Here is a 20,199-nt window from a genome sequence, read left to right on the forward strand (position 1 = left end):
CTGTACCCTTCCTTAGCTTGACCTTTCAAAACATAAAGTTCACACAGGTCTGAGTCTGGTTAGAGACTCTGTGCCCTCTTAAATGAAATTATATGATAAACTTAAAGCACAAGAGATAATAGATTCCAAACGCTGCAACTAAGAGAAAAATATTTGAAAAGAAAAGCCTGTCTCTTGCACCAAGAGAAGGCACCTGACATCAAAACATTTTTTATAGAAGATTCAATTTCAGGACAACTTGTTACTTTCAACACAGAACTGTTGTCAGATTTCAAGATCTGGACTGATGAAGGGTCGAAGACAATATTCAGATAAGGAGGTATCTGAAATGAAGTGAAGGGAGACCGGATTCAAATTCTAATTTCAGCGAAATAAATCCTGAACTTCATGATAAGTCTCTGATCTGCAACTGGATTTGCACAGAAGGATCCCTAAAGTTTATGAGGCTCCCTGGGCAGTGCCATCAGGACTGACTACTTAGTCCTTGTTTGGCTGCTACTGAGGGGAACTGTCAAAAGTCATCAAGTCTGTGACAATTTTCAGAAATAAGGAATTGATTAAAATTCTGCACAAGAATTTTCCTCTTAGAGAAAAAGTCAGATAACACACAAGATGCCACTGAAAGCAGCTGGCAACATCTCCCTGAGTAGCTCTGGTGAATCATTCAGACCTGACCACATTCAAAACCTCTCTAAGGCTTGGAGCCAGCCTTGCCTCCCCATGTTTTGCAGGACCCCACTAACCCTCTCCACAGCTGCTGCAGCAACTTATTCTGCAGCTCAGCACCACTCTGCAGCCCGGCAGAGATCCTGCTGGGGCATCCCTGATGCTCAGGCTAATGTAGCTTCTTGCAAGAGAGGTACAGAGTGCTGTCCCTAAAGCAGAGAAGGTACTAAACTTGTAACTTCACAGTGCTAATGTGTGACTTTCACATGGCCACAGAAGGACCTCATGTTCGCGCAAAACCACAGGCAGATTGAGATGGCAGGCTCTAAATCCTGAACAAGGGCATCAGAATTACTCCTTCTATTGCTCTGATACAGTTTGGAGACCTTAAAACTACTTCACTGCCTGATAAACCCATCTCAAAATATTCATAAATTATTTTTGAACCCCAGAATTCTGGAAAAAGCAGATGGAACAATTTATATAAAAAACCCACAGTCAAACTCAGTTTAAAATGCTGACCAATTAGTAGTGTAAGTGCACTAAAATTAAAATTAAACTCTAGACTGCTTTCCTGCACTCCCAGAGTTAGGCAATGTCTTTAAAAGCAGGATAAAAACTCAAACCCAGCAATAACCAAAAAGCATTTACAGGTTATTCCCTAACCATGGCTAGATGTATTGCATCATAAAATGTCAACATCAAAACAATATAGAAAAAATAATTACAGACAGTGTTAGTGTTGTAAGCTGATAAGGACCAGATGGTCTTTTGTATTTATGGTTTGCCTTGTGCATACAAATGCTTTTGGGATCTAATTAGCCTTCTACAAAACTCAAACTGGGTAATTACTATCATTATCCCCTTTTCAAATAAATCTGAAGTCTAAACTGCAATTAAGTTTTTTATCTTACAATTCATATCCATGCATTTTAAGAATTATTCTCTGCTATCTTTTCACAAATCTTCTTTCAGTGATTGACGTAAATAAAAAGGAAGAGCTTAAAATAATTTTAAAAAAGGATGATTTTGTACAAAGAAGAGTTTTCGGTTAGCAGAATTAAAGCATTCCTGGGAAACACCGCATTCATGGTGAACAGGTTGCTGATTTCCCGAGCATTTGATTCTGCCACCTTCATGGTTGTTGAATGTCCCATATTCCTATCAACAGCAATCACTAAAAACAAAGAATGAGGCACAACTGGCAGAGCTGCTGACAAATGCGTACATGGAGACATATAACTTCTCCTGTACATACAATGATCATCTTTAATATGACACAGAGTGGCAGTCATTCTAATTAACTTTTGACTTAGGCAACACATAGGCTGATGATGGGCTATGAAAGGGTAGTGGTGCAAATAATAAGCAAAAATGTAATTTTTATTGGTTTCTTGCCCTCAGGACAGCTAATCACATGACAAAGATAGCATGCTACAGAAAAGCATGACAGTATAATAATGCACACCACTGAATTCATTTAATGGAGAATTAATCAAAATCTGTCCAAAAATAGATAACAGATGAGATTACAATCTTATAAACTAATCATCTTCCACCCCCATCCCTGACAAGTGATTATAGGTTACAGAACTGCACTGCCATTTCCTCTTGCAAGAAAGAAAGTACTGGGCTAAAAGCTGATGCTAGAAAAATAACACTTCTGGAGGCTAAGGGAGGACGTACTAGGCGGCCAAAGTTTTGATGTAAATTCCTATTTTCCTGCTGAAATGTTTTAACTTTATTCTACTGATTCTGTGAAGATCATTAAAAACAGAGTATCAAAATCAGTACTAAAATCAGAGTGAAAGCTCTTATGTTTCAACCTAGACTGGCTTTCTGATAATAATACCACTGGCTTCTCTTGATAAACTTCTGCAAACATGACCTTCATTCTCAGGTGAACTGCTTAGACTGGAAAAATATTTAAATTTGACTGTTCTGTGAACAAGGATTTAAGCATTTTTAACCCCCCTGAGAGCATGCCAGATATTTCAGATAAAGGACCACAGGATAATTCAGGCTGGAAGGGACCTCTCGGGAATTTCAGTTTGTTGCATTCTCTATGGGACTGCTCACCCTCTTGAAGTTACATGTGTGCTTTTGTACGAACAAGGTTCACAATTTCAATTTCTATTAAACTTTTTCTTTTTACAATATCAAACCTTGAAGCGTTGGAACTCAAAAGATAAACACAGGCTCCTATGCCAATACAGAGAGATTCCCAATACTCCTGCTTAGTTTCCACTCAGACACCCAAATTCCCATCACTGCCCATGTTCCTGAGCCCACATCTGTTGTGTGATGAGGAAACATTTTCACGCCTGGCTGAATCTTGATGCGCTAAAATTAGGCACCCATTTGTCTGTCATCTCATTTAGCTGCGGCAGTGTTGGGTAAGAGTGCTCAAAGCTTGCCTAAGCACCCGGACAAGGACAGGCAAGCGTGGCCATCTTCGCTGTCCCACCTCCTCACCCAGAGATTAATTCCTTCTGCTAAGATATGTGAAATCAAAATTTGATTCTTCCCTCCCACAAGGACCAGAGATCTGAATCCAGGCCTGAAGGAGTACTGCAGTCACCTGACAGGAGTTTTCTGAGACATCCCCTTCCCTTTCATTAGGGAAAAAATAATTATATATTCATGGGAGTAGGGGCAGAAAAACAGATTTCTCTTTTCCCAGTTGAGTGCCTGTATCACCTGGCTACTGAGTCACTGTCACTCTTTGTGGCCTAATTCTGTAATGATTTCCATGACAACAGAGCTATTTGCTATTTGAATATTGTGGAGTCTGAAAAAAATATCTTTACAGATAATAATGCGAAGAAATATCACAGATAATATTAAAAGCAAAAGAAAAAATGGTAAAACCAGCCACTACCCATGTGGAAGCAATCATCATCTCTGACTTCAGCAGGCAATTTCTCTGTGTTTGCAGGCTAGCAACAGAAACTGCTTATGTGCGTCAAAAGATCTTTTCTGCCATAGTGAGATAAATACATGCTTAGCTGCCGATTTCCTAATCTTCAATTAAGAAGTGCAGTATGTCAAAATGCAGCCTTGCTTGGCTCCTCAGATATCTGTCCATTGTGTTTTGGGGGGGGGGGATCTTTTTACTTGCATATTTGATGTTTGTGGTATGCAAGGCAATCTCATTTTACATGAAAAAGGCTTCTTATAATTGGAAATTTATAGCTGAAAAATGCAACTTACTTCCCAGGAACTGGAGCTCTTCATGATGTATTACATGCACATATGCATCCTACCAGGGGAGGGAACATGCCCCAGTCATTCAGCTCCACACAATTTTGTTTTCCCCAGCGTTTCTCACAGGGGGCACATCTGTCCTACCCCTCCATGTGTTGTACATCAAGGAGAGAAAGCTTAGCACTTCTCCCTCCTCTCTTCCCTCCTATGGCAGAGCCCAGAATGCCACTCAAAGAAAAGGAGGGAAGGCAAGACACAGAATGTATAGGGACCACACATCATAAAAATATTCCTAGAGATAAGTTCCCAATCTCTGCCAAATGCTTATACAGATGCACAGGCTGCAGAGCAGACCCCAGATCACTTGAAGTTGAGCCCTGAAACTCTGAGCAGACATGGGAGCACCCTGCAGACGTGTGCTCCTGAAGCCACTGCTACAGCATCACATTAAGGACACATGAAGATCTTCTGAGAGGCTTTGCAAAGGTCAGAAGAAAAACCTCCTTCATGAGCTGTAGGGAAATAAACTGACCATTGCAGTTGGGTCGAGGTCAGAGCTGCAGCTGCACACCTCAGTGCATACCGAAGTCAAGTTAAGAGGGTTTTCGAGATAATAACACTGTGACCTTCATCTGTCTATTAGTAAGAACCATTTCTATACTGATTTCAGGAAAGACTCCATTGAGGGAAGGTAAAAATCAGGCATCATTTTACATTAAGCAAACATAGCGAATCCTCAGAAGTTAAATTAATAAGTAAAAAAGACAGAAGGCCTTGCATCTCCCTTTCTCAAATAAGAAGTATTGTCCAAAGCATGTGGAGGGGCTTGAAGTAATGCTTTTGTCACCAAAGATAGGTTTAATTTGATGAAATGCAGATGTCTGTGTGTGGCCCTCTTTATAGTCAATACAGACAAAAAATCAAACCAAAATAAAATAATTTTGGGAGACCTTCATCTTTCCCTAAATGATACATCCGTAAAGCAGACAGGCTGTGCCTTGGAATGGCCTATTTCTTCCCACTGATTATAGAGTCAGAGAAACAAAGTATAATTCAGGTTGGAAGGGACATGTGGAGGACATACAGCTCAAATCACTCCTCAAATCAGGGCCAAGAAGAGGTGGCTCAAGGACTGGTTGATTTTTGAACATCTCCAAAGATGAAAATTCCATAACCCCTCTGGGCATCTGTTCCAGTCTCTGATCATCCTCACAGTGAAAAAGTCTTTTCTAATGTATAGCTGGAATTTCCTGTATTGCAACCTGCAAACCTGTTGTGACAAGGATATGTAAACTGCAGGTGTCTAAGGGTAGGTGAGGTGAATACTACCTCAACTGTTCTTTCACCGATACTGCAAATAATAACTGTTCTTTCACAGGTACTGCAAATAATATTCCTCTCTGACTGTCACGACTTTCCAATAGCACATGTCCAGCACTTGCAGGATCTATAATCTCAGAAGACCAACAGAGTCTTTTGTACCTTGGCATTGTAAATCAACACAAAATCAACACAGGATTGTCTTGTGGGTTTTTTTTGATTTTTATTCCCCTGTTCTTTTTCCTCAGTTCTTCTGGTCTCATCCTTATCTTTAGAGTGCCACACCACAGTCTCACACTTCTTTTAGCCATGGGAATCACTGAAAGAAAAGATAGGTGTTGAGAAAGAGGACCACAGCCCTGTAAGGGGCTTGTCAGCCTTCTGCTTGGGCAAGGCATGAGTGGCAGACATCTACCACAATATTCCTGTCCATTCTTGTTCTCTGTTAGGAGGATGGGACTAACTGGCTGAGTGCTGACTGGTGCAAAAGTATCCCTGAGTTCACGTGTAAGCTTCTCTAATTCCTCCACGGGAATCTGTAAAGCTGGACTTCCTCTTCATGACTTCCTGCATGCCACCAAAGATATCCACCCATTAAGTTGATAGAGCGATGACTATTTATCAAAGGAGGGAGATGAACCAGACAATCTGGAGAACAAATCAGAAAACTCCTCTTATTCTACAGTGATGGAACATAAAAACAAAGTGGGGGAAGGTTTATGATGTAGAAACAATACATCCTTGGTGATATGATGTACTTATGAAGTCAAGTGGAAGGAGGGCCCAGAGCCAGAAGAGCCATTTTAAGACTGAAGGTGTCTCCAGAGCCAACAAGGCTGGAAAAAGGAAGCGTAAGCTGGCAACAGGCAGACTTAAAGGCTCAGGAGCATTTCTTTCAGAGGGCTCCCATGGCTTCTGTGATAGGTGCTGAGATCTTCGGGAGTTATCATCGTCAAAGGGAGACTCTGGAAAGCCCATCTTTGTAGGCAATGCCAATGGAGCAGAAACCAACTGGGCTTGGAAAGATGGGGAATTCATGGTTAATGCTTCTGGACCAGCATGAAACCTTAGTGGTGCTGCGTTGTTCCAAGCTGCATCACTCGTGAGTGTAGTTCTGTGAAATGAAGTGACACCTCCAGATCCAACAATAAGAATGGAGAAATGCAAGGAGAAGTCTACCAGTATGGAACACCAATATTCACAGGGCAAGGCTACAAAGCCATGCTTGTGTCAGCCGATTTGTCACTCCAAAACAATGCTCTGGCCTTGGACTTCATTATAAGTTTGCACCCACTGACATTACTGCATGTACCTCAGCCCTTTGCTACAGGAGCAGAGGCTGACTCTGCTAGGAAAACTAGAATCAGCTCTCCACATGTCTTTCCTGTCCAAAAAGTGAACAATACACAGACAACACAATTCCCACAGACATGGGACTCCAGAGACATAGACTCATAAATCTTTTATCATGGTGACCTCAGGAGAGCCACAATGGTGACCAAAGGAGTGTTTGAGTCAGTTAGGAGAAGATTGAGGCATTCCTTATTTACAGAAGCTCCTTGGTGCCTGGTGGAAGCACATCACATCTGAATCAAAGCTGACCTAAGTGGCCCGGCTTTGAGCATGAGTTGGGCTAGATGACCTCCAGGGTTCCCTTTCAATCTAAACTTTTCCATGATTCAGTATATGAAAACAATTTTTTTTTTTTTTATTAAGAGAAAAGAGACAAAAAGAATAGAAAGGAACTCATTCATAGGACATATTCAGGTTGTGAATGATTTCTCTTGCATAACAGCGCATGAGGAGAGCAGTAATTATGCAGTATCATCCATGCCCCCTTTGCATGGGGTATTTAAAGCATTCGGATACACACATGACAGACAGATACGTTAAGGAAAACAGTCCTGGCACTTGTGTGCTGGAGGTGCATGGAGGTCTGCAGTGCAGCGTGCATACAGACAGACACTAAGGATAACTATATTTTATTCCCTAGCATAAAACTCAATTGTCCCAATAATGACATGGCTTGCAGCCAACAGTACTGTTGTGTTTTGCTCTGAACAATAATTGAGTTGACAGTCCATTTTTTCACTGGGGGTTGAAATATCAAATTTGATCAGATATTAGTACTGATGCTGCTGCATTTTGCCAGCTTGCCAGTTTTTCTGGATGACAGGCAAATTTGTGATCACAGCACCATGACTGAGAGCCACAGCTGTGGCAGGAGATTGCCTTGGTCGTGGGTTCTGAAACTTGTGCTGCAGAATATAATACAGTGCAGAAGTGGGGAAATGGGTCAGACAAGACAGGAGTCAGACTCATGAGTAACAGCTGACTCTGTAAATTCAGTCACTTAAAATGCCATGGTCTTTGATGCCTTTGCTGAATTTTCCCAATCAAACTCCTGCCCCCTCTGGACTTTGGATGAATTTCTAACAAGAGGGAAACAACACAGATAAGGAATATTGCAACATGTGTCTTTTCTGTAGCTCTGTTAAACTTGAAGCTGGTGATTACATTTGAACCTTTCCAGTCATTGGTTTTCAGATTTTTTTTCAGGCTTTTATTCAGGGAAACAGATCGTGCATATGGTTTAGTCTCCTTGTTTTTAAGAACATGCGTAGCTTTAGGAGTGTGCTTAAACACCTTCTCAAAATGCTTTGTGATATGTGCCTTATCGCAGGCAGGCATAACTGCTTAGCCATGTAGCAGCTCACCCAAAAAGTTCTTAGTACCCACATGGCTCATTACACCTCTCTCTTGCAATCTCTGCTGGCTCCTAAGTGAAGCTTAAGGAGTGGTACTTGACCTAATGCCATGTATAGTTGATATCACTTGGGAAGCCATCCTTCTTCCCCTTTATGAAAGCCAAGAAATCACACTCTCCTCATGCAACGGTGGTGAACTAAGTTACTCAGCATAAAAGCTTCATGATTTGAAAAGGATGCAAGCAGGTAGGGAGCTCCTAAATATGTACATCTTGATGATACTTCCTGAACTGTGAAATGCAGCTTCCCCCATTAGAAGCTATACCTGCTGACACGCCGCAAACCTCACAGTCCCTGTTTCCAAAGAACTGAGAGGTAAGTGAACACATTATGTATGCCTGTCATTCTTATCCAGTAAGATTTTTTTCTCTCTTAGCTAATTTTAACCTTAATTTGACAGAAAGAGAGAATTCTCTATCCAAGTTCCTATGTATCTCATGAAAACAAGCAGCCGGCTAAAGGATGGGGGCCCACGTTACTGCCTCCTCGTGCTCAAGCTGTAGCACGACTTCAACTGACTTAGTGGTGAGCAGAGAATCCACGTGTCAAAAAATGAATGATGAATGGAAGAGTCATAGGAAACATGCAACTCATCGGGCACCAGCAACACCAGAGTTTTTTTCTCCTGGAAGACCATGCTGAGCACTATCACATGTTTCCTGCACTTGCTGAATCATCGATGCTCCTGTGATTCTTTATCCTTTTTGGACAGTATTAACCAAGCATGACAGAGGAACAGCTAGAAAAAGGAGAAAAATGCCCAAGCATTCATTTCCGTTCACTTCCAAAACCTGATCAGTTAATCTCTGCATCTGTATGTAGGAGCCTATGTGTCACTGTCAGAATACTCTGAGAATGGGAAGGTGAAAGAAGGGAACTTTAAAGATGTATATATAGAGAGGAGAAAATTCTGTTTTCCAAACCTCAACTTAAAAGTGTCTTTAGTTGTTTTTAAGCATGATTTTGATTAATATTTTTTGTAAGACAGACAATGTGTAACAAGCACGCCTGTGGAAGAAAAAATTCTTAATAATTATAACTCATTATCATCACTATTAAGCAGCACACCTTTCTTACAAACTGCTGTCAGGTATTGAGACTAGTTCACGTGTGTCAATTCTGGGGGTAAGAGTAAGGAATATCAACAGGTTGGTTGTATGTGCCCACAGCCAGCAGGACCAAATACATTCTTTTATGGTATAAAACCATTAATCACTCCATTTCCAGCCCAGTAAAAGAACAGGGTAATTGCCCCCAACTGACACCAACAAATGAGGAGAACCGCCTCCCTCAGTTGTGTCTCCTCCGTACCTATCCTTTTTTGAGGAAACCTCTCCCAAGAAGCAAGATCCAGATGATGCTTGCAGGCTTTTGGCCCTTTCTGGACTGAAAATCCATTTAAACCTGCAAGCTGGAAAAGAGGCCCTTGGGCAAACCCCCAGCATGTGCTCTCAATTCTGGTACAGAGCTGAGCCAGCAGCTCTTCCAGGTACTTAAAGACTCTCTGTGTCTTGTTACAGTGCCCAATTCATTCAAATACAGGAGGGCAGTAAGGTGCAGTGTGCAATATTCCCCTCAACCCCAAAATGTTTGCACCCATAGCCTAACAAATTGGTCAGATGTAAGCTGAATTTAAACAGGCAAAATAAGCACAAAAATCCTATTTACTTCTTCTATCAACACTAGACACTAACATTTTTCTACTGGCCACATTGCTTTCATAAGGGGTGAAGTTAATGCATGCCCTACTGGCTCCTGTAGTTAAGGAAAAAACTGGGTTTGCGTTCCAAACAATGATATATTCACAAACATCCGCCCCAAGAGATCTCTTTGGAGGAAAGATGATGGCACAATTATTACATATAATCTTGCTTTGTTTGCCAAGCTGATTTGCTTCAGAGAAATGACTGAGAGATAAACTCAGCAGAGTTTCCACAGGACTTTGAGCTAGAGAGAACACAGAGAGGCCAAGCCGTGCATCAAACGGAACATGCTGCTAATCCAAAACTGCTGGTGCCGGTTTCCCAGTGGCTCAGAGTGGGGCTTCTTCTCAACAAATTAGAAATGACAAATTTAGCACAAGTTCTAAGGGAATAGAATACTGTCACAGGAGCCAGGGCACCACATAAGCTCTTGTACTAATACCAATGCTTTGGTTCAGTCAATGCTCCCTACACACAATATATCTCATTTTGTCATTTTTGCTCCTACCAATGGATCCTTCATGCCTCACCACAGGATACTTGATGTTATGTGGCTCTGTCCATTTCTCCTGGCTTTTTCATTCACATGTCAATCTACTACTTGCCTACTTATTCCAGTTTCCCCTGGAATTCAAAATTAGTGCTAAGGTCAGACCTCTGTCAGGCAGAAATCAGCTCTGCTTCAGTGAAATCTCTAGTCAACCCAAGCTGTAATAGAGCAGATCGACTATATAGCTCTGATCAGAAGAGGAGCATCTCTAATCCTCCTCTTCACTCAGCCCATACTCCCTTCCAACTGTTACAAGCTTGACAGCATCTGCTACCACCGGTCTGAGAGCAGCTTTACTTCTATTCTCCAGTTAGAGTCTGGTTTTATGACATCTTATGACCATCCACACCCTGTCAACAACCGCCCACATTTCAGTATTGGACCTGGAATGTGAACTGGAAGGACGAGGCTGCCTGTGTTCCTTCCTTCACCGCAGACTGTCCCTCTTGCAGACCAGCTCCCCCAAAGGAAGCAGAGGGTGTCCCTTGAGTTGAAGCCAAAAGACAAAAAACGGGACTAGGGCTACACAAACCCCTCCAAATGTTTTCCACTAAAAATGCCTGGCAACATGCAGTCAAGCCCAGAAGAGTGAAGTAACACTGTGTGCTTCAAGCACGAAGAAATAATGTGAAAAGACTTTCAACAGAGAATTGTCTAAGGCAGAATCAGGGGCTGCCAAAGAATTAAGGTTCCTAATGGTCCTACTGCTTCATGACAGTGACATCTTGAATGAATGCCTGTATTTGATTAGATTATACTGTAATTGGTGTGCAACAACTTTAAGGCAATAGATCTTTGTATTTGTAAGTACTCCAAACATGAATGTATATGATCATGGGTAGCCTGCTACCAAGAGCATGCTGTCTGCACTCCAGCTTCAGGAGCTTTCAATCTGTTAAAATACCATGGAATATATGTCAATATATCCATGGAAAAGGGCCATCATACTTTCTATTACACTTCCTGTTTCATTGCCAGTCTCTTCTGGAGCCAGGGAAGGACGTTTCTTTGAGCATTTGTGTTTCACCGTGCCTTCATTTCCATCAAGACACCCGTAACACATATTGCAGTCTGTTGTAGGCTTCTTTATGCCCCGAGGGGAGAGAGGGGTGCGAGCTGTTCAAATCCAAATCCTCGCATAAACACGATGCAGCCTCCGAAGCTGAGACCCTGCTGCCAGTGGGAGTCAATGGAAAAACTATTGAGCACCAAGCACCGTCGACTGCGAGAGGTTTGGGTGGTAATAAAATCCTGCGTGTAATGCCAGTGGTGGAGCTCCTGTCCAGATTTAGGACAGCAAGAGCTGTCGACTAACCTGGGACACAGCCTGGCGGCCAGGATGCTTCCTGTGAAGGCAGGAGACCTGGGTTAGAGACCTCAGGCACAGGAGGAAACTGAACCTGATTTTCTTTTGGCAGGATTTCTTTAAGAATCAGTGAATCACATTGCAGAAGGGTAATACTGTCACCTCCTTTTTGCAACACAGTTTTTCTTGCAAATCAGTTCTTCCCAAACTCACCTTCATGCAGTCCTGAGAAAGGCAGGACTCAAACTACCCCACACTGACAGGAGTTCTGCGGCCCAGCCAGAGCCCTGCTGCTAAATGCTGGTGCTTGTCCCATATCTCGAGTTTTACAATAATGAGCTGTATGAGCTATGCACGGCTTCAAACCTTGTTAGGCCTTTCTGGTCTTGAGTGTGTTTTAGCTTGGTTTTTGCTGTACCTGCAAAAGTCAAGAAGTTTTTGCTGCACTTGCCACTTGTTCTACAATCAGACGCCTACTGTCTAGTTTGGCCAGCTGTGAAGTAAAATTACCCTGTGATTATTTGCCTGCTACTGCCGTGGTTTTGAATTTGGTTTAGTTGCATCGTTACCTAATTTACTTTAACTTTGGTTCTGCTTAGCTTCCCCCAAAAAGAAATCATGGTTTATATAGAGAAGGACTAGTAGAAGTAAGTAATTGTGGTATAACTAATGCTGTGAATCAACCTAAGAGTGCAACCTATGAAATACTGTGATGTTGAACCACAGAGAAAAAATAATTTTGAGTGAGCGGAAAACTCAGGAGAAGGAAATCCCCATCATCAACATGATATTCCTCTCACAAAGACCATGTGGTGCTGAGAACTCACCCTGCTATTGCACTAGAGGATGGAAACATAACATCCGAGGAAAGGACAGACAGTTGTGCACATAACTTTACTGTACTACTAATGATCCTTTACAGAAATTTGATGATCTAGATTCTTGTTATAACTGGTCTAATAATAAGCAGTTGTTGCATTTTGATTAGACTGGAAAGACATTAATTAGAATAAAAACAAATTCTGATTCTTACACTCTTGTATTAGATGTGTTCTTTTGGTTCCCTATATTTTGTACGGAGATGTTTGGAATTCTTTATGTAAAAATATGCACATGTATATATACACATAAAGTGATTTACAGAAGACTTTTGTTACACAGCAGTGCAGCTGTGGAAACTATCACAAGGTTGATTCATGAATTTAAAGTAAATCAGACCAAGTCAATTGCTGGAAGATCTGTACACTGCTATGAACAGCAGTAGATAAAGTGCATAAAGTATCTGTGAAAGTGATCCTCTGAATCCCAGAGTTAATATACTTTTTTTAAGGGGACTATGAGGAATTATATTCTTTCCATTACTTAAAAATATTTAACTATAATTTGTGTTGCTGAGATCACTTCTCCTTCTTAGGAGAGATGATACAGGACAAACCAGAAAGCAAGAGCTGCTTTTATAGAAAAAGGGACCTTCAGTTCAGTGTTGTACTGAATAACGACAAAGCTCTGAATCTAGTCCTTACCCCACACAAAATTCTTATAGCAAAAGTCTCTTTTTTCTTAATGTTACTTATGAGTCTCTACCAAAAGAGATGCTAGTTAAATGAAAAATCTTACTGAAGATTTTCAGTGCTGACCCTTTCAATGTTCTTAATTTTTAGTGTCGCATCAATCTCACTCTCACTGTAACTATTATCATCAAACAAAGATGATCACTCTTTACAAGCAGTCAAAAGAGGCTTCTGAGGGTTGCCAGCAAAGAACAGTTAAGGGAAAACTTTCCCAATTAATAGACTATTTTCCTTTTCTTCCTGCAGATATAAGGTTATAAAATGTCCTTTAAAAATAGATTAAGGTGAAAAGACGTCTTTGTGATTATGGGGCAAATTTCATTTGAGGTCAATGAGTGCATTCTCAATTCATTATTAGACTACGCAGCAGAGGACCGGATGGTCAGCCCCCAGCTCTTGCCACAATCATCTATCACTCGGTAAAAATCAAGGCTTTCATTTCCCCTGTTGTTTCATGTTGCTCAGAGGGCAACGTAACAACAGTACAATCGTCTGCAGATTTGTTCTTGGCCGCCTCTTGCCCCTGTGAGTGATTACTAAAAATACTATAGAGATACTTTGCTGAAGGATTTATTCAGGCTTGCAAAGTGTACCCGTTTTACCAATGCTTTAACTACCAATTAGTACAAACACTGCTGCTATTAACTCACTACAGCTTTATCTTAAGTGAATAAAACCCTTCAGCTCGCTTTTGCTTTACAAAAAGTAATAGGAATGAGCAGCACAGGACTAGCTGAGCTAAACAGTAGCTCTGCTTTTATGAAGATAACCATGTCATGGGTTATATAGAAAGCAGCAGGCATTCCTAGTTTTCAGGGACTGGACAAATCACTTCAAAATGCTTCAAGGTCAAAAATCTTTTAAAATACATTCCAGCCAAGCTCAAGATGTAGTGTGGCTTTTACGTTGTACTGTAGACAATTGCAGAGCAATACCAAAGTCATGATCTATGCAGACATAATGGTGAGCTGAAATTCTAAACCACTGGAGATCATTTAACAATATATGGTACAGATGGTTTTATTACACCTTCTTTCTTTGTGTGTCGTCTGATTTCTATTTTATATATATCCTGGTGACTATTTCAACCGTGTTTTCAAGCATACATCTGACTTCCTGCTTCCAGCCCTATATCATCTCTTTTTATACATTTTTTTCCCCAAGGAAGGGGAATCATTCCTCCACTGACTAATTAATGAAACATATTCGCACAGAAATGCAATGCTCCATATAGCTGCCAAACAATGTGAAATCAGCATCTTTATCTTTACATTTTTGATATCCGACTAGTGCCCTGAGCAATTCTTGACTCTGCCACCTTCACTTTAACAGGGATGAGTACCAGATGTTCCTGAAGAAGTTACAAGAAGCCATCAAAATATGTACCTTGTCCACTGAGGAAGTTTCTTCAAACCTCCCTGACAATTAGTGGCTGGCTCTGAAGCATGAGGGTTCATAATTCTTGCTTTTTCTCTCTTTATCCTTCCTAGTACAACTATGGATATTCTCATTAGATGCTTTCCTATTAAGTTCCATACCTTGAGGCCACAAGCAACACAGGCTCATTATCTGGCATTACTTCTAATTCTGATTGTTCAGTGCTTGAAAAAATGAACAGTAAAAACTTCTAAATGCCTTAATGACATGAGATTCTCTAAGGGTGCTCCTAATGGGAAATAAGCCACCTTTTTCACAAGGAATAAAGTAACAGCGATGGAATAAAGCTTACCATGACCAATGACTGTTCCTTACAAGCCATACACATGCCTTTACATTATTAATTTTTTCCCTAAACATTTGTTATGTGGATACGACTTCTCATCCTACATCTTTGCTGAAGATATTTCAAAATCATTTAAAGCCCTAACAGCTTTAGTTTCTTATTCTTTTTCTATTTTTGCAAGCAAAGCAGCAATTTAAGTCCACATAACAGACCCAACAGATTTGCATTAAAAATATGTGACTTGAACACAAAAACAAGGAGCCTTTTGACAAGCTCACTCCACAAACTGATGAATATACTGTACCTAACTGTGATGAAATATTTAATACTACAGGCTATTTGCAGTTCACTTATAAAAAGCCACTGACAACTCCGAGGAAACTGTGAAAAACATACTAAAGAATTCTGCTGATGAACTACATTTTCAAAGGGAAGAGTCATTCTTCTATTTTCCTAACCAACAAGGTTAGCATTAAGAAACTGCTTATGTGACTTTGACAATACCCTCCTGTGGTTTCATCCTCACCTGCCTTCACAAGCCGTGCGCTTGTGACTGTGTGATCCTAAGTACTGCACAAAGAATCACAGATGTCTGAGTGAGAAATAGCAGAATATTTGGTGCAGACGGGGTCTACAATGACTATTTATTCAGAAATTTATGCCAACAAGGGTAGCCTTATCACATATATATCCAAACACAGAGGGTCCTCTCAGCTGTTACAGCTTCAAATTAAAGGGCAAATGTGATACCAAAAGAGGAAGCTGGAAATGACACAGGCAGGAGGGAAGGACTCAGGATACACTGAAAGAAGCAAGCTGTCCCTTAGACAGTATCCAAAGTGAAGCGGCACAGCCAACGTGTTTTAGAAGAATGGAGCTAGAAAGGGAGCTCAAATGAGATGCAGGACTGCAAGGACAAGGATTGCACCCAACGATGGTTCAAGAGAGGCAGGGAGTAGGATCCCTCTAACCAAATGCAGGCCTGTACGGTGCAGATCTCTACAGCTTGGTTAGCTCCCCAACACAAATTTACAGTCAATGAGGAATATATCCTTCATCTTCACACGGATGCTTGAATTGGGTCTTGGTTTTTTTCAGTGAGCATTTAGGGAATCCTGAGGAACAAGCTCAAACGCAAGTATCTGTATTGCTGCTTTTAAAAACTAGGTGACATAAATTCCACTAAGAAGTCTTAAATTGCTCAGCAATGTAGTTGTTTTGAAAACAAGATGCCTGAGAAGCTGTTGGAAACAAAGTTTGGAAATTAGGAAACTGTTTCCAACTAGGAGCAATTTTTAGGAAATGCCAGTGAATTCTAAAACTTAAGACTCCTTATAATATGTGTTCAGTGCTACTTACAATTGCAGATTACTTATTAAAGTTTCCAGAAGTCATCAGAATGTTTATATAAATCAGGAAAATATAAACCAAAACTTTAATGTGATAAAGCAGAATTAGTCCAACCGCTAACACTTTAAGCATACAACCAGCTCTAAGAGCACAACCTTAACACAAGCCATGATCACATGATATGCAGAATTTATCACTGTTATTGACCTGGACATACAGCCTGGATATAATGATTTGAGTACTGGTAATCTGTCAGTGCCTTCAAACCATTGATCTGATTTACCTTGTCACATGCCTCATTCCATCGCAGTTAAAACTCAGGGCTGTGAATGCAGTCATAACAAACTTGTCATCTACAACTACTCAAAAGCTGTATCAAAATAGTGCATCAAATCTTCTCTTGAGCCCAAATAAATATTATATCCAAACCAAGACCATGGGCAGATGAAGACAGAGGTAACATCTGGGAAGCGGCAGGGATGAAAGTTTGTGCCACAGCAGGACCTGGATGAAAATTGAGGCTTGTGGTCCAGACAAACAGGTAGAAGACTGCCCTATCAGCTTAACTCAGTCTAACACCAGGCAGCCCATAGCAACTTCCAACCACAGTGTCTACATAAGGCAGACAAACTGATCCAGGATCTTTACAAAAGGGGCCAACACTGCAGCAACACATTATGAGATGTGTAGGCCCTCAAGCTATGAGCATCCTGGTGCAGCAGTAGGGATTTCTCAAGAGCAGGTCAAGGTCCTTTACTCTTACTCAAGCCTCTCATATGGCTTGTGCTCCCTCAAGTAATGCAAAACAGACACTGAGGAAAGGAAACTTGTCACCTGGGACTGGTCATCTCATGGTAGGTTTTTATTGACACTGAAACTACACTAGTTTTTGAGGAAGAAAAGGATGTAAATGTACGTCAGCATTTCATGAAACTACTTGTGCTGCAGAACACACATCCTTACAGAAGGATGACCAGGAAACTGCCTTTAGGGATCGTGCGAAGTTGTCTTACATCAGCAACTTCCCATATCCAAACATTAGTATCAGGGAGGAAAGAGCCATATTACAGAGATACACAGTTTTATTTGTATTTATATAATTCAACTTTACATTTATGAAAAAACATGAAACAAAAATAAAATAAAGTAACACTAACTAATATTAAGAATTAACACATCTGAACAAAGCTACCAGGGTCATTCTTCAATATTGTCTGTAAATTCTAGTCATGGGCACTTCAGCACAAGCACAGAAACATCACTGATTATAAAATGAGAGAGGGATTCCCAGGAATAAAAGCAAATGTAAGAATGCACCTGAGTATTCATTTATATCAAGAATAAACCCAGCAGATTTAGTACATACAGGATCCGTTACATGACTGCTGATATTCAGCTGCCTACAAATGCCCCATGCTTGAAAATATTTGTTATTTAACCTATCAATCTCTATATTTAACAATGACAATCTTGCTAGCTGTCTAGGAGTTATTTACTTACATGCTGCATGTCAGAATGGCTGAACTCTTACCCCTAACAGAGAAAAAACTAAAGATACCTTATTTGATGGGCCTGGTGGAAATACAAGAGACCCAGTGTTTGGCAGCAAGTCAGTCAGTAGCAAGACTTCTTTCTTTCAACCAGGTTTTAGAGATGCTTGCAAGGCAGGATGCTCTCCCTTTTAAGTCTTCTCAGGAGCTTCCTGACTAATGAAAATGGTCATTTCTCTTTGGAATTCTCTAGTGGCCTTCTCAAGGTCTATTTATATCACTTTTATAGCCTTCCTGTTCCAGTAACTTTGGTCTTTGAAAAGCCACAGATTCAGCTATTTATCAAACCAGTAGTCATGCAAACACACCTATTTTGACTCAGCTTAGGTCAGGTATTGTCTCAGTTATCCTAAAAAATCCTTACTGAATTCCTCATCCTAAGCATCATGCAGAGTAAAAAGCCTTCCACCATCACTGCCTTTTAAAATCCACCCTACTGTGCCATTATTTTTATTACACATTTTATTGCTCAGACACCGACATCCAGGTGAACAGTATGTTCAGAAAAACCCATTAATCAACAAATTTAGTAAAAGAATATGGAAGACAACCAGAAGGACTTTAAGAAGTTTTGTCCATTTCACAGTCCCAAAGATGGATCAGCAATACCTAAACCCTTCCCAACAGATATTCTCTTTACTACTTTTACTCCTACAGATACTCTCTTACTACTTTACTACTTCTGAGGATGTTTCATGGCATCTCATGTTTCATCACTGCAGTGCTTAGCTACCCTTATGGTTAAAGAGCTTCCCCTAAAGTTTAGCCGAGATCTCTCTCATTACCGTGACACTTACTGAGAAAATGAGCCTGGCTTTTTCTTTTGATCACAAGTCCAGTGAAAAGGTGTCATAAAAATTGATGTAAGAAAATCCCTTGGAAGCCTCCAGCCTGAATATCAAGTAAAGAAGAGCAGGAGTGATATGAGCTGTTCAGGCAGCGAAGACTTACAGACGGGGCAGCAGCATCACCATCTGCTGGAAGGAGCGAATTTAGCTAATGTACCAGTTGCCACCAAAGGAGTGAGAAATGCCTTTGGCAGATATGCAACATAATGAGAGGAACATGGAGATGCCACACGCTGCCCAGTTCACAAGAAATGAAAAGTCAAATGTCTTTTCCAGGCCAGAGAGCAGAATAAATCAACCCTGACAGTCTTAATAAGAGTAGTTTCAGATGTTTTGTATTTTATCTATTAAACATAGTTTAGATAGAAAGCCTAACCTTTTTAAAATTCACCTCCCTCCTGGTAGAGGCCATCTGCTATGGTGGAGGACTCCCGGTCCCCTCTGCCCAAGCAGAGCCACAGCAGACTTCAGTCAGTGAGAGGGAGGGTCGGCTCGGAGGGATCAGGCCAGCAGGCATGCATGTGCTTCGGGATCTGCCCATCAGTTTGTAGGAAGCCAAGAGCAAAGGGAGTGTGAAAGGCTGATAATCTCCTCGGGAACAGATTGGGCTCCTGCCGAAGAGGAATTTAGCACTTCTCCGCAGGCACCGCCTGGTCAGATGGTGCTCCTTCATGCTGCAGCTCTCTGCATGCGGCCAGGCAGCTAATGCTCACAGTATCTTCCTAGTATCTGTTCTCCTCTTCACAACTGCTGCAGTAGCTCCGGGGGTCCTGCAAGAGGGGGAACGGGAGACCACCACGCACAGTCGGACGTGGGACACCCTATGGCGGAGCTTAGGGGACAGCACTGGGGAGATGCCTCCAGGACCACTGTGGAAGCGTGAGGCAGCATAGTGCTCTCCGGAGGGACTCATGACATCACTAATGACTTCAAAGCAAACCAGGGAGAGAGCAGTGTCCCAGTGCATTTGGGCACTAGATTTAACAGCAACAGCTTGGCTCTCGGTGCTGTCGTTTGAGTCTTTCCAAGGGCTCACACTGACAAGGCAATCAATGGAGGCAAGTTTCTAACGCATCGACTTCAGCAGCCTGTGGTGTCATTTTTGGTAGTGAGAGCCCAGGCTCTGAGAGGTGTTGAAGAGGGTTACCACATCAATTAATGTCACCTTTCACCACTGACGAATGGTGTTGAGAGATGTGGTGAGAGGAAAGCCTGCAGACACAGCACAGCAACAGCCATCGGGGCGCTGGTAGCCACTTTTTATTGGGTTTAGCAGTAAAAACGGCTGGGAAATAGGGATGAGGGTAGGATGCTTATCACCAAAAGAAGTCATTCATGCTGCACTGCTTACCCCTCACCACCCTTTTATACCATCCAACCTTTCCAAAGCTGTGGTCACACAAGCCACTGCACTGAGCGTCAATAAAACTCATCCAGGAAGGCATATATTTTACCTGCAGGACAACCTGTGTAGTTTATCCCAGTGTAGAAACGAAGTGGTGACAAGGCCTTTCATCTGCTGTGGAGGTATGGAGGATCACTGCTGGTTAACTTGCTAGCAAGCAGTGCAGGGAGGTTGTCACCACTGACAATTTTAGAGGAAAGCAACCACTGTGTGATAGCTGTACCTGGGGAAA

At 41.4% G+C, this 20,199-nt stretch overlaps 1 protein-coding gene across 1 annotated transcript in view; it reads right to left on the bottom strand.

Moving 5' to 3' along the window:
* FAT3 (FAT atypical cadherin 3) overlaps positions 1–20,199 on the bottom strand; it is a 415,532-nt gene that overhangs the window by 166,168 nt on the left and 229,165 nt on the right. The gene's annotated exons all lie outside the window — the stretch shown is intronic.

This window comes from Strix aluco, chromosome 2 (assembly GCF_031877795.1).
Source record: "Strix aluco isolate bStrAlu1 chromosome 2, bStrAlu1.hap1, whole genome shotgun sequence".
Classification (NCBI taxonomy): Eukaryota; Metazoa; Chordata; class Aves; order Strigiformes; family Strigidae; genus Strix; species Strix aluco.